The sequence below is a fragment of the Phalacrocorax aristotelis genome, chromosome 6 (genome assembly GCF_949628215.1).
Source record: "Phalacrocorax aristotelis chromosome 6, bGulAri2.1, whole genome shotgun sequence".
Taxonomy (NCBI): domain Eukaryota; kingdom Metazoa; phylum Chordata; class Aves; order Suliformes; family Phalacrocoracidae; genus Phalacrocorax; species Phalacrocorax aristotelis.
The window spans coordinates 31,626,908-31,641,435 of record NC_134281.1 but is presented as its reverse complement, the minus strand read 5'-3'; the positions used below and the strand labels follow the sequence as shown (position 1 = coordinate 31,641,435).

The window sequence follows — 14,528 nt, the reverse complement described above, 5'->3', positions numbered from 1 at the left end:
GAACTTCCAGGTATAGCATTGCTCTAAAATAAAAAGACAAAAACTGCTTTTTAATGCACAGAAGCAAAAACCTACACGGTTTGGTTACTGCTGCCATCATAACGTCCCTTATACATTATAATGCCCCTGCATAGAATAGAGTGTCAAGTTGGATCAGCTTAAAAGTTGACGGTTTGATTCCCAGCAGATCCCACCTGCCAGCTGGGGACCAGAGCAGACAAGCACACACACAAGAGGAATGCAAAGTTGTTCAGCCTGTTGCTAAACAGGCTAAAGTTGCTCAAGAAGAGCTAAGAGGCTGCATGCTGTCTCCTACCTTCTGCAGTCCCTGAGAGAGACTCTGTGTGTGTGTGTTCGGGGGGGGGGCGGGGGCACGTTAAACATACCTATTTTACTCCTATTTTGCTACTTGCTTGCAATACAATATTCTCCTCTGATTCAGCTCATTTTTCCTCTAATGCTACCCATCTCCTTTTTATTTGTTGGATTACCTAAGATGAGCTTCTGCACATTTTCTGAGGCAACAACCTCACACACCCTCAGTGTTCCCCCTGAAAGAAACAGGAGCTTTGGTCACCCTACCCCCTGCCAAGGTTCACGTGAGAAATCTGCGTGAAAAGCACAGCATAGCGCTTGGGAAAGAAACTTGTTGAATGCGTGCTTAAACAATACTGTGAAATAAATAACAGAAAATTATAATTGTTCCTTCGTCCTCTAAAGCGAATCGCTAAACTACACCCAAGGATCTTGCACCAAGATTAGCAGTGGAGCAGAACAGCAGCTCAAAAACCAGACACCCCCGAAAAAACCCTGTCACCAACAGCAGTATAACAAAATAAACAGTCCCTCTAAAAGACAAATTGATTTGACCTGCTACTTAGAAATGCCTAATTACCGGAAACAGTAGGGCAAAACAGTCTTATGATCTTGGTTGAGCTAGATTCTGCAAAAAAGCAGTAACAGCTTATAAGCGATCGCAATCTCCTCTCTCACCACTCTTGCTGTGCAAAAAACCCAAACAGTATGGTAATTATATAGAACACTTAATTCCAGAGCACTGTACCAACTACATTTGCAGCACCACAGAAAAGCATCTCTCTCGCGGGTGGAGTAACATCAGACAATTCATGTAAACCACAGGGCATGATAGAAAAGATGGAAAAAGCAAGGACTGGGACATTAAAGTTAGCCTGTACATCTCTTCAAAGAGTTCCTAGTGCTTTAATCAGCAAGAAAAAAGACAGGATTTGCCTTTTTCTATTTTTTGCCTCTTTAAAAAAAAAGTCTGATTACATTTCTGTTTCGTTTCCATGTTTTCACTTTTTCATTTCACATCATTTAGGAATCCTCTGTTTTAAAATCAGGTTCAAACAGAAGGGTTAAAACTTCAGATCCAGCTCTGAAATAAGGCCATAATCTGCCTGTTTCTTCCAAAGATGCCATTTTTAGTGACTTGGGAAGCCTCAGTCTGGTATCTATTTTTGTCAGCCCTAAAACTTGCTGTACTAACCTCAGAATAAGATTTCTGAAATGCTGAAGGAGCTGTCCGACTCAGGCAAATACACCTGACTGAAGACTTGGGAAGAGATGGAGAAATAGGAAGATATTAAAGAAGAAAAAAAACCCAAACAAACAAAAAACTAAAACCAAACACACACACACACACACCCCCCGAAAACAAAAACAAAGAGAAAAAGAACACACACACACAAAAAAACCCAAACAAACAAAAAGCCAACACAAAAAAGAAACAAACAAACAAAACCTACAAAAAAAACCCCAAACACCAAAAGGCGGGGAGGGGAAGGCAAACCATGCAAGTACTTTGAGGTATTCTAGAAATCTATCCAGTTTCAGGAGCATGAAATGCAGTTTGCAAAGTCTAAGAACAAAAGTTGTTTCCAAAAGACTGTGACACTGAATAAAGATTATCAAAAATACCCTGATAATATTACCTGCGCCTCACCACGTGACTTTTGTTCAAATAACCAACCTTCTGACAAATGTAAGATTCTACTTCTCATAAAAAAAGGCCTGTTGAGAAGGAAGAACAGGGGGTTGCCACCCAATAGCTCAAGAAAAATGTCAGTGCAATGAATTAACTAGTTCCTGGCCAGCTCTGCTGCCTCTGTTCGAACCAGGCACATTTACCGCTTCTGACTGGGACGTGGCTGCTGAAGAAACCTATCAGCAGAGCAGAAGCACTAAAGCAGAATAGATAAAAAGAAAATAACTGAGTTGGATTTATTTTTTTTAATCTAAATTTTAAATGTAAATCCATTTCTTTTAGTATAAATCATTTATAACTAAAGGCGAGATACCGACTTAGGGTCTATCTTCCTATGATCTATCTGAACTACTTAAAATTAGAAATATGTATAGGAACACTCAGCTAGCTGAAGATTTTTAAAGTGCCAAATTATGCAGGGGGAGAAGCTACTAGAAAATTATTTTAATAAATGTTCTCTTCATATATCCAACATATTCCAGGTTAATTTATCTAAAAAAACCAGTTGTCTGTATTCAGCAAAGTTTCCATTACTTAGTCTTATGCAAAGGACTCAGAAATTAATTTCAAAGCTAAGAAACATCATTACATTTTCTAACATCTCAGAGCACTGATAGTCTGAATAAACTAAGTATAGCATCCTTAACAGGAAAAAGTACTCATTTCAGCTCACACCCTGTACTGATCACCGAAACAATGCAGAGGAAAGCGGCTCTTGCCCTACGTGCCCAGAAACGCCACCCGGAGACTGGCCGAGGTTCCAGTGTGGGATGCTGGTGGCAAGGCTTTGGCAGTCAGCAGATCTCTGTGAGGAGGCACCGCAGCTGCCCCACACCAGTTTCAGCTGGTCCCAGCACGCAGTTGAGGGGTCAGGAATGAAGGCGTGAAGTTGGAAAAAGGGGTGGGAGAAGGTGGTTTTTTAAGTTTTGTTCCTCCAAACTTATTTGAATTGGCAATAATTTAAATTAATAAGTCAAGCCTGGTTTGCCTGTGACGGTTGTTGTGTCCTCTTGAGGGGGGCGGAGAGTGGCTGGGTGGGCAGCCAGCAGCCGGCCAAGGTCAACCCACCACCACATGCTTTACCAGGAGCAGGAATAAAACATCTCTTCCAAAATCCAGAGTCTCTAAAATCCTACAAAAAATGTTCTTTAAACCTTTCCTGTTTGCTGCTGGGTGGAATGGTCAACACCTTACCCTCACTACCAAGGCAAGACCAGAGCACTAATCCAATGATGATCAAAAGCAACCAGCCCCTGGAGGCTCCATTAGGGTTTCCCAGCCTTTAGACCAGCAATCCCCAACATCACCTGCAGCCAAAGGGTAATGAAGGTGACTGCAAAAGCAAAACATTCATTATTTGCATGACAGGGGTATCTCTGGGTCAGCAAAGTTGATGCTCTAGACTTTCCTGCTACCGTTTGAGCGCATATATGCCACATAACCGTGGGAAAAGACCATCGGTGAGGAAAAAGTGAGATGACTGGACTTTTCAGTGGTCAGATTCTCACCTAAACTATATTCAACTTGCTGAAAAATCAAGGCTGCTAGCCAAGGAAATATTTGCATTTCTACCTGAAATTTTATTTTTTTTAAATAAAAGCAGAACCCCACTTCAATTCTTCAATGGGTAATGCACAAGATAAAGCAGTCTCAAATATGCATCAAGAATTATTAGCCTGTAGCCAAAAGCACTTTACTGGACACCAAGTTGAATCTTAATGGACACTAATCACTGCTAGAACATATAGTCCTCTCCATCTCCAACACTTCTTTTGGGAATCAGGGATTTGCTTGCGACAAGGAGGTGCCCGTTAGAAGAGCTTCTGATGAACTCCAGCAGAGTTCAATAGCCCACTTTTCCTCTGTGGCTTTATTATTTTTCTTCTAAGTAAATTATCTCTGCTGTGCTGCTGAAACGTTTTTGTCTATTTTGCAGATAAAAAAAATCAGTTTTTATTCTTTCCTCTCCTTGTGCTATGAAAGAGTGATCATTTACAAAAGAGGTAGCAGGTTACCAAAATATCCAGTACATGCTTGAATAAGTCTAATTCAATATCTAAGCCACCTCATATATTATAAGCCTTCTTATTTATGCATCAGTAAAAAGCAGTTCACCCACAGGAGGTGTGTCACTGCCCCAGTGAAGTGTAAATATCACAAAATGGCACAGGAAATACCAAAAATTCCGCTTCTTTTATTTTTTAAAAACTCTACTTGTCTTCTTTCCAAAGGTATCACGGAGATTAATTAGCTCATGTTCATAGACTGTTTTGAAGATGTAAGAATACTACTGCCTGATGGAAAACAAATCTCCTGAGGTCTTGCATGGAAAAACCCAATATATAACTGACAATGGATTTCTTGCCCCATTACAGCTTTCTTAGCAAGTTCTGCCATCCTCAACCAGAATTAATTATAAGGAAGAAAATGCCCCAAAACTTTGGATCCTAGAGCAACAATGACAAAAAGTCTTCAGCACTTTTTAAGCAGACATATAAAAGCCTTTCACTGAATACCTTCAAAGACATTTCAGTATGGGCAGCTCAGATGCATAGATGGAAACTTGCCAAAGGCCAAACCAAAAATACAAGGATTCACAGGTTTTCAGCACTCTAGAGATAAGACACAGGGCAGCTCACCGATTATTATAGTACAATAGCAGCCAACGCTGCTTGTCCATATTCACTTGCTATGAGGACGTCCAACATACCATGACATGGAAAAAGTATGCTGAGGAAAAGGGGAGGTATGAGAGAAAAAAACCACTGGTCCAAACCTTCTAGAAACAACACAAAACCAAGAAAAAAAAAAGCAGAAGTAACAGTCCCAAGCTTCATTAAAATTATAAAATGTGATCTTTTTACTACTCAGCACAGTGCACTTCTTTAAAACAAATCTTTTTCTTTAAAGTTCCCAGAAGCATCACTTGAATGGTCCTCCAGAAGGACTCCACATTTTTCCCCACTGTTTGTACAGGCCTGTCCATGAAATATCGCATGCGTATTTTTCTCGTTTTGAAGTTTGGACTATAAAAAGATTGCAGAAACACATGAATGCTACAGAAGTGGATAAACTTGTAACACAATGTATGCATAGCTAGCATGAGATAGGGAACTTAAGGCTGTGCCTTGGACAGAAAAATGTGCAACCCTAATGAAATAGTTTTCGAAAGCAAGGCATGAGCCCTAACTACAATGCACAAAGACATACCAGAGGTAGTTCAAGTAACAGCAGCTGTAAGAATGTGAGAGCACAGACTTCAGCAGCAGCAGAAGTGGGTAGTAACACAAGCTCTTCTGAAAATCTTGCACAGCCCTTGTTCAAGTCTCTGCTGCCTCGGCTCCACTCTTACTGTCCGTGCACTGGCAGATCAAAGCTAACACAGCAGCTTCATATTACACCCAAGCCACTATAACTCCAGGCTGCTACTAGGGGTGAGCGCAGAAGTGGAAACAATTTGGCTCTCCTGCTGCCCTTAAGCAACATGCTCCTACCATCTCCTTTGTGTTGGAGCCACCACATGGCTGCAGGGTTATTTGGAACATCTACCAGATCAGATTCAAAGCTAACCCATCAACACAACATGTATGTGAACATGATTTTGCTGCGTGAAGTCCAATCGATTCAGCTGGCAAGTGTGCGATAGAACCAGCACCAAGGAGGGTGACAAAGCAGGAAGACAAGGGTGTGCACGCTGCACACCCAAGCAGTGGAGAGAACTTTGTACGTTTAATTTCATACAAATGTCAAACTAGATGCACTTAATCCAATTTCATAAATATTTGCATTGTCAAGTATCAATTTATGCTAAAGCAATAAATTGATCAGCAACTAATTCCATAACTAATACCAAAGTCTGAACTAATTTAATTACATCAACATTTTTAAATTTAGCTCAACAGTTCAAACTAACTCTAGACAAGACTTAAGATAAGGAAACTCAGGCTGTAGGAAGGAAAGTTACTTTTCCATTAAATGTTAAGCTGGTTGTCACTGAAGGAAAAAAGGCAAGTATACTTGCTTGGGTGAAGTATAATTATTTTTTGCGACAAGATCAAACTACTATAAAAGAGAACCTACAAAACTTAACAATCCACAGTAAGTTCATGCATGATTTAAGGTAGATTTCTCTAAAGAATCTCATAAATAACTTTTTATTGTTGTGGTTGAGAAAACTAAGGAAAATGATAGCTTCCTTCATAATAAACTGAGGTTTGGTTAGAACACAGTCAACAAATCTGCCCCAGATGGTCCAAGTCCAAGAGCTACTAGTTCTTAGCAATTACCACATTGCGCAACATGCTCTACTTATAAAGTGTTCTTTATGCTCACGTAACAAAATCTTAAAATCTCTAAAGCGATTCTTTATGTGTGCTGGAAGTAGAGGGCAGGAATGTAATAATAAATTTCCAAGGGGGGAAAAAAACCCTAATGGATTATGTGTCAATACTAGAAAGTTAAGATTATGTGTTCATATCCGTGTCAATCACTGCTCTAAAAAGGTTTAAGATCTAAACATATAAAATTTGCTTCATGACAAAACTTGGCCTTCAGCACAGATGATCTGTGTCCAAGAGAATAAAGTTTCAGCAGCATTCAGAACAAAACAAAATCCTTTGGCTTTGCTTGCATTATAGAAGAAGAAGAAGAAGATAGCAGCTTGGCAATTTGCTGTATACAAATAACTCCAATTGCCCAGGGGGAATGTCACTGAGATCCAGCCATCCGGTTTGGTACATCTAGCCTCCCTGGAGTCAGTTTTAGTTTCAAGCAGAGTTGTCCAAATTCTTCATCCTTCCAAGGCAAGCAAATTGCACTGTACATAGTCCAAATTTCAGATTACTTCAGGGCTTTTCTCAGTTTCCTACCCTCTTTTGTGGACGCATAAGATAGCAGGACACTTTTCACACAGTAGGTGTTTCCTAGTGTAGCCTTTTGGTTCTTTAACAATCCCCCAAAACAGCTGTGTTTCACAGGAGATTTTTAAAAATGCAACTGAAGTTTGCGTATATTTGCATTTTGGGTAGAACATGATGGGTAAAAAATGTAATCTAAAGACAGTTAAAGTTTTAGAGTTTCAATTGATCTCAGCATAGCTACAGTCCCTACTAGTCGTACCCAACAGTCCCAGCACTAAGAGTCCATGACCCAACGCACTAGACAGTGAAGGAAGCAAAACAGTCTTTAGCAAAGCCTCGTTTGTGCTATTACGTGAGTGAAAGGCTTCAGAGCTCAGCTCACAAAAGGCTCCCACACATGGGTTCTGGTAACACTGCCAGGTCAGGGCTGAAAGTCAGTGAAGAACAGAGCCGTGCAGCTGAACGTGCACAGTACCTGCCCGCAGCCTACAGAAACACAGCCAGCTCTTCAGCCAACACCGAGCAGCGTGAAACCACACAAGTGCAGAACGGTGCTTTCTGCACTGATCTCATTAGAGTATCACCTTGCAGCTGTTGGGGACCTTTCAATTTAGATTTTTGGTACAAAGCAGTTTCAGATCAAAAAGAAAAAAAAATATCCCCAAACCACTCATTGGGGGCTGCTAAATTAAACAATAAAGGCAACGGACAGAAACACATCTGGTCCTTTGGACCCCTGGGTCTGCAGAGAGAAGGATGTGAATCTCTCTCTCATGTATATCGTGCATGTATATACAAACACGCTTGTGCAAGCCCGAATCGGGCGAACCCAAAGAGCTGCAAACAAGTCAGCACATCTGAATACATCTTTCTGCCAGAGATACTGCTATACAACACACCCCTCAATTTGAGGGATGAAACCAAAGCCCTATTTTGCATCCCTGCCATGCATAATAGTTGACAGGAGATAGTTATTTTGCACATAGCAACATAGCGAAAAAGCAGACAGTGCTATTGGGAAAATGATTTCATCAAGACACATCATAAATCCCTACAGCTGAGATACAGGGAGAGAGCTATAAACTGCATTTTTTCATCCTCACTTTCTACAAGATATTGTTTGTAGGCAAAGCGGAGTGGTGGAAGGAGGGACAGCCCTCTTTTCAGCACATAGTTTTATTAGAAGTTACAGGAACTCCATTATTTCAAATTCCTGCATCTTTCCTAAGTTAATCTTTACTGAATATGTAAAGATTGGTGCATTGCAGATTCTTTCATTGACCAGGTCACAACCAACCTTTCTTCTTCCAAAACAGACTGTCTCTCCCGCCAAAGTAGTAACCCTTTTCACCCTTTTCAGGTATTCATCCTAAACCTTAGTGCACAAGGATTTTAATTATGTGGTGAGCACAAAGTAAATCTATTTATTCTTTCATCACAAAGTACTCGTTCCAACTGGAATATACAGAAAGCAAGGCTCAGCTTTGATTTTTTTAGTTGCAAACAACCTTCTCTTAGAAACAGCAGTTATTGAAATAACCCTAGAAATCTTTTTAGCTAATGCCTGTTCTCTCCTGCCAAGTTTTTACCTGAAGGAAGAGCACGGGCTGTGTATTTTCTTGGTGCAATTATCCCCACGTAGGAGGGCTCAGTAGCAGCTTGCAGGGAACTGTTGTAAGAGGTACACACCAGGCAGCACTGAAACCAGACGTCACTTAACTAATCTCTGTTGTTCACTCCATTTCCAAGCCCCTGGACATAACCTTTTAAAACAGTACAGAGGCTGGATTTCTGCACAGCTAATGGGTCAACTGACAGCAATACAGTATGGATCTAGCACCAAAACAGATTGTACTTCATTTTTGTCACTTCTTCCCCTGTGATCAGAGAATATTCTGAATTAAGTGCAACTTTTACTGAAAAAATGAGCTTGAGGGAATGCAAAGGGGGTGATCACTAAGAAGAAAAATCTACCAACTGTGCATCTAAGCCAAACATTACAAGTACCTGTACCAAAATTCAAAACTGTACATGTAGTTCACCATAGTGCAGAAGGTATATTTTACTTATTAGCTCTAAAGTATACTCCTAAAGTTGTTTAGAGACCAATTTTAGCAGCCTCAGTCTTTCTGAAAAAGGTAGTGATAGCTGCAGTTGCTGCGAAACTCAGTCCTCTCATTTATGTGCTTAACTTGAAGAAATTCAGGTTTGAAAAAATCCAACTTGGGTGGCTTACCACCAAGCTCGAATTCCAGATTAGGTGCCCACCGTGTAACAGTTGTGTAATCAGGAAAGTAAGGGTGCCTAGTTTCCTATCTATTTGCATTTTAGTGCTGATCTCCCAACGCGAGCACACATTGCAATACTGTTTTAATCAGAAGTTGTCCAGTCTCTTTCCCATATGATCACCAGGCCATGCATTTTTATGAAAGTTGTAGGAACTTAGTACCCCTGAGACCTCTCAAATTCAGTATTTGTTGGCTGAAAGACAAAGTATTGGAGAAAGAGGAGGAACACAGATACAGCATCAGTTTTATTTCATTCAAATAACAGGCTGAAAACAATCAGAGAAGTCTCTGCACAAGACATGTTACAGTTGCTTTACAACAAGAGGGATACACACATGCTAGGAAAAGTAAGTCAAGAAAGGATAAAAAGTAAAACAGAGAACCAGTGAAACACTGGTTGCAAGAGTCCCCTGAAGATTATCTAGTCCTATTTTCCACCCAGAGCAAGGCCTTGCCAACACCCAGTAAGGTCAGCTGTGGCTTTGTCCAGCTGAGCCACTTTGAAGGATGAACTTTCTACAACCTTCCTGGACAACCTGTTCTAGTGCTGCACTACCCTCCTGGTGCCAAACTTTCCCTTAATCTCTCAGTCTGAATCTCCCGAAGTGCAACTTGTGGTCATTCCCCCTTGTTTTATCATCTACCACTATCGAGAAGGGTTTGGTTGCATTACTGCAAGCTCTCTTTCAAGTAGCCACAGACTATCACATCAACCCCTTAGCCTTTTTTTTGCCAGCCTAAACAAGCCCAGCTCTCTCAGCCTCTTTTCATGGGTCACATACTTCTGAACAAAATGACCTTGGCAGATCTCTGCTGGACTGTCACTAGATTCTTGACATCCTTCTTCAAGTGGTGGGCCCAACATGGGACCCAGTATCCCCAGTACGCCAGCAGTGCTGAGTACCAGGCATCAGCATGACTGCTCTTCCACTGCCACGTCAGTGGTCGCAAAGGAAATCTTTACAGAGACGCTCAGAGAATGGCAACTCACCAGGGCACAGGAGGTTCCTCCCAAGGAGGAAGAATAGATGATAACAGTAGGTTGTAGAGATGCAACTGTACCAAAGGACAGGGAGAAGAGCTGCAGAGCTGAGATGGGAGTCAACAGCTGAGTAACAGCTATTAATGCTATACCAAGAGAGCTAAGGCACTAAAGACCAGCTGGTTCTCTGATGAAGTGAAGGGGACTCCAGCACAATTTGGAAGATAAGCTAGGGAGCTATGCAAGTGTGAATAGATACTGACATGCAGTAGACGCTGTTTATGCAAAGCTGATTACACAGAAGCTCCTGAGAGGTGTAAGGCTTGCTTACCCAGATTGTCCTCAGTCTTGGTGGCTATTCTCTCTCCAGCCAAGAAACTGGAATATATTTTCAGAGATGGGATGAAACAGGATGGGACAGGGTAGGGGGAAGCAGAGGGAAAAGGGGGAAGGCAGGGGGAAGCGGGGGGAAAAGGCAGAAAGCATGGGGAAAAGGCGGGAAAAGGGGGGAAAAGAAAAACAACAAGCTGCTGCTTTAATTGTGTGGCTCCAGACACTTCTGTCAGCAGCAAGGGTAGTTTAAGGAGTCCCTGCCTCCCTTCCTCTCACCTTTGGCTGCTCGTTTGTATTGTAGAACCAATCTACCAGAGCTCCTCATCTCCATGCCACGTTAATATTGTTTAGAGCAATTAGATCAGTGAAGGCAACAACCAGCAAGCATGGCAGCATCTAGTGTGGATAGAGGGTACAAACTATGTTTTCCCATTGATTAGACCAAGCGACTGGGTACAAAACAAAATTTCTCAGTGCTAGTGACTCAAGGTGAGGACAAAACAAAAATTTGCAAAGAGCATCTTTACCTCTGACCTGCTTTCAGCAATCTTTTCTCAAGAGCCTTCATATTCAGCAGTCATAGATGCAAGTGAGAAAAAACAGGGTTAACTCATTTCAACAAACGAAAGTCTTCATTTTATTCTCAGATGACTTCATCTCCAAATATAAAAAGAAAATCTATTTACATCAAGACTTGCCTTTCTAAGCATCAGAGAATCTCAAAAAACTCTCTCCCTGATGATGCTCTTTCCTAATAATTCAAAAATAAGTTAAAAACCCATAAACCAAACCCCAAAGCATTTCCTCACTTTCAATCCCTCCTGACATTTTCACATATGCAGGCAAAAATCTCTTACTAATTTCACAAAGATGTACCCAGATGCCAGAATCAAAACTTTTACTACATATTCTCCTTAACAACTCTCATTTAGTGAGAGCAGGTGGTGAGAAGGAAGCAGAGTAAGAAAGAAGATGATTATTTTGGGAAAGGAAGCAATAACTGTTACTAGTCTGTCAAACAGCATGAATGGTGGAAAACTGAATCATGCTTTTACTGTATGAATGGTTAATTCCAATATGCTATTATAAACAATGATCCTTTACAAAGGATGTAATCTCCCTAACAGGAAAAAATACACCTGTTAGAAAAAGAGCAGCATCTGAAGCAGAAATGGAGGCAAGTACAAGAGATGGACCAGATTGGGTTCTCTCCACCTTGCCTCTTCCTATAACCATTTAGGTGCTGGTCTCCAGGGCCTATCACACAGTTTGTAACAGAATTAGCCCACTGAAAGTAATGCTTGAAAGAAGGAGGAAAGAGGCTGTCAAGCTGGAGTTAGGGAGAAATTACAGCTACATTTTTAGCTTCCCTGCATGGAAGCACCTCTGAATAAGTGCTGCCAAGATGAAATCCTAGCAAGTAAATTACATATTTAGAGTGTGCCTATTCACTCACTGAGAGGTATTACTACAATGATACAGATTATGTATCAAGGAAATTTCATGGCATATATTTAATGGATGGCTTGCTGACACAACTTTGTGTACAGTGTACCTTCCAGATAGGAATTAAGAATTTCAATATTAGAAACAACCTCTCCACTGTCTGCAAGCAGAGGACAATCTCCTAAGCTAGCAGTAGATGGTGATTGTCCTCTGGAGTTACAGTTTTTAAATTCTTTTATGAGTTTTCACTGTTTAGGTAAGTCACTTTCTATCTTGTGTTTTATCTTTGTGTCCACCCCTCTGGCTCTCACTCAATGGTGACTACAGTGGTTTCTGCCTGCACAGAAGGGATGGCTCAGCTGCTCTTCTAGCAGCTGCTGAACCATCACAAATTACAGCTTACTGTACTGAAGTATGTGGAAATTGGTGTCTATCTTAGTACATGGGACTGTTAACCATGGTGGTTCAGCAGCTGCGTCACGAACAGCTGAGCCAACCCTGCAGCAAGGGTAAAAATGAAAGAGATGGTAAGAATGACTACAACAGCCCTTGGGTAAAGCACACTTGACTTAATGTTGACCTTTAGTGAGTTACCATTATCTCTTGCTTCAACTTCCCAGCTGTAACGTGGGTAGTTTCTCTCCCACACACCTCCTAGGAATGGTGCTACAAGGATGTATGCACAGTGCTATAAAGAATGCCACAAAAAATTGCAGAATGGGTACTACTGCTGATTATGCAGAGCCCCTGAAGAGCACAGTTCCAGTTGCTCCATTAACAAAAAGACTGACATTTCATACAAGGTGTAACTGTAGTGCTACAGGTGAAAAAGAGTTCCATCACTTGGCTTTCCATTTTTTAGAACAAACAAACAAATAAATTGCAAGAGCGATATGACAATCTTAGTTAGGGAAAAAAGCAAACGCCATTGCTACACCTTAACCTCTGCACTAGAGCCAGCCCTAAGGAGCTCATCTGCAAGTAGTAATTTCAGGTATCACCATAAGATGCAATGCCTGCTGTTACCATGTTATAAAATGATTCTGTAGGACAAGCTAGATATTCTTAACATCTCTGTGTAGCAATTTCTCTGCTAGATATTTTAGCTCCCTCTGCTGCACTTTTCAGCTTTGGTGTCCATTCCAAAGCTATTTTAGTCCAGTTGTTATCTGTACTGTCAGTGATACATTCTGGTTGCCACCATCCGTTTCTTTCTCTTTGTAAAGTTCTTCAATAGTATTTTTCACTGGTTTGTCCTCTGGCTCAACTTCTTGACACAAAGCTGCTCTCTATCAACCCACTTTTTTCCATTAGCAGGAATTCTGTAATCATAAGAGACATTTCTAACCAGGATGTGAAAAAAGGAAACTACCTAGGGTGCTGCAATCAGACATTATATGTAACGTTCTCTCCCACTTCCTCACAGTATGGACGTTGCTCAATTTTTCTCCAGCTCAGGCCTTTCTTCTCCCCCTCCCACTGCATGCCCACTTTCTTTAGCTACACACTTTGTGATGTCTATATTCACTACAGTTACAGCTCTCATATGGACAAGACCGTGTATATGAGTTTCTCCTGTATTTTTAATATATTCTTGTCAGGTGTACATCAAGTAGCACACTACAAGATGCCACATGCACAATACATAGTAATGCGTATACCCAAATAACACAGTCACCTATTCTGTATGGCTAATATAAAAAAATTAAGACGGTTACCAGGTTTACAATGTAAATTAAAAAAATGTAACACTGGGATTTCTGGCTATTCAGATGCTCAGTGAAATATAGAAATTCATCTACACGTTTTTGCACATGGTATAGAAAAAGAAGGCATTTAAATCCTACATTTTAACGGTCTTTCTGGCTTGCAAAGCTGCAAATAATACTCACTGACTAGCACAGGCTGGCTGCAATATGATTCTTTGTTCATCCCACTAGCCACACACCTGGAGTCAGTAGTCTGCCTATAACACTGTTTAAATACGTTTAATACTGGTTTTACTTCTGAACAAGAATGAATATTTCTTCATCTGGCAAAACAAGAGGATCATTCAGAGCTGCATTTGAAATGCCACAAACAAATCCAGTAGGGGTTCTGTTTATGTTACTCATCCTCAAGTATTTTCCCTCCTAAATCCCCAACCTGCCCTGCTTCTTTTCAGACTTCTAATCCATGAATCAAACAAACCCAAAAAAAAAAGAACACTACCTGACTTCCTCAAATACGGAATAGTTAAGTAGTGGTATTGGCAAGCAAAAATAAATAAGTACTACAGTCGCAACGAGTTAATTAACTGTCTAGAAGAGTGGGATTTTAATGACTTGTGTGCAATTTACTCAACAGAATAAAATTCTTTGGCATAAAAAGCAGCTGAGCCTGTGAAATGAAGAATACCTTACCTGCTCTCCACCTCTGATAACAATGTTATCAAGGCTTCTTTACTGTTTAGAGATGCATGTTACTTTTTTCCCCATAGCCTACCCTCCCTCGGGATTGATATTTTTTACAGCTGAACTAAGGAAGAATTACTCCTAGATCCTATTCAGCCTATGCCAAGGTTCCTTCCTGCATAGGTTGGGAATAGAAAGAAGAGTTGACTTGTGTGTGGT

General features: G+C 40.8%; 1 protein-coding gene across 5 annotated transcripts in view; it reads right to left on the bottom strand.

The window, feature by feature from the left end:
• RASAL2 (RAS protein activator like 2) overlaps positions 1–14,528 on the bottom strand; it is a 186,827-nt gene that overhangs the window by 74,929 nt on the left and 97,370 nt on the right. The window lies entirely within an intron of this gene.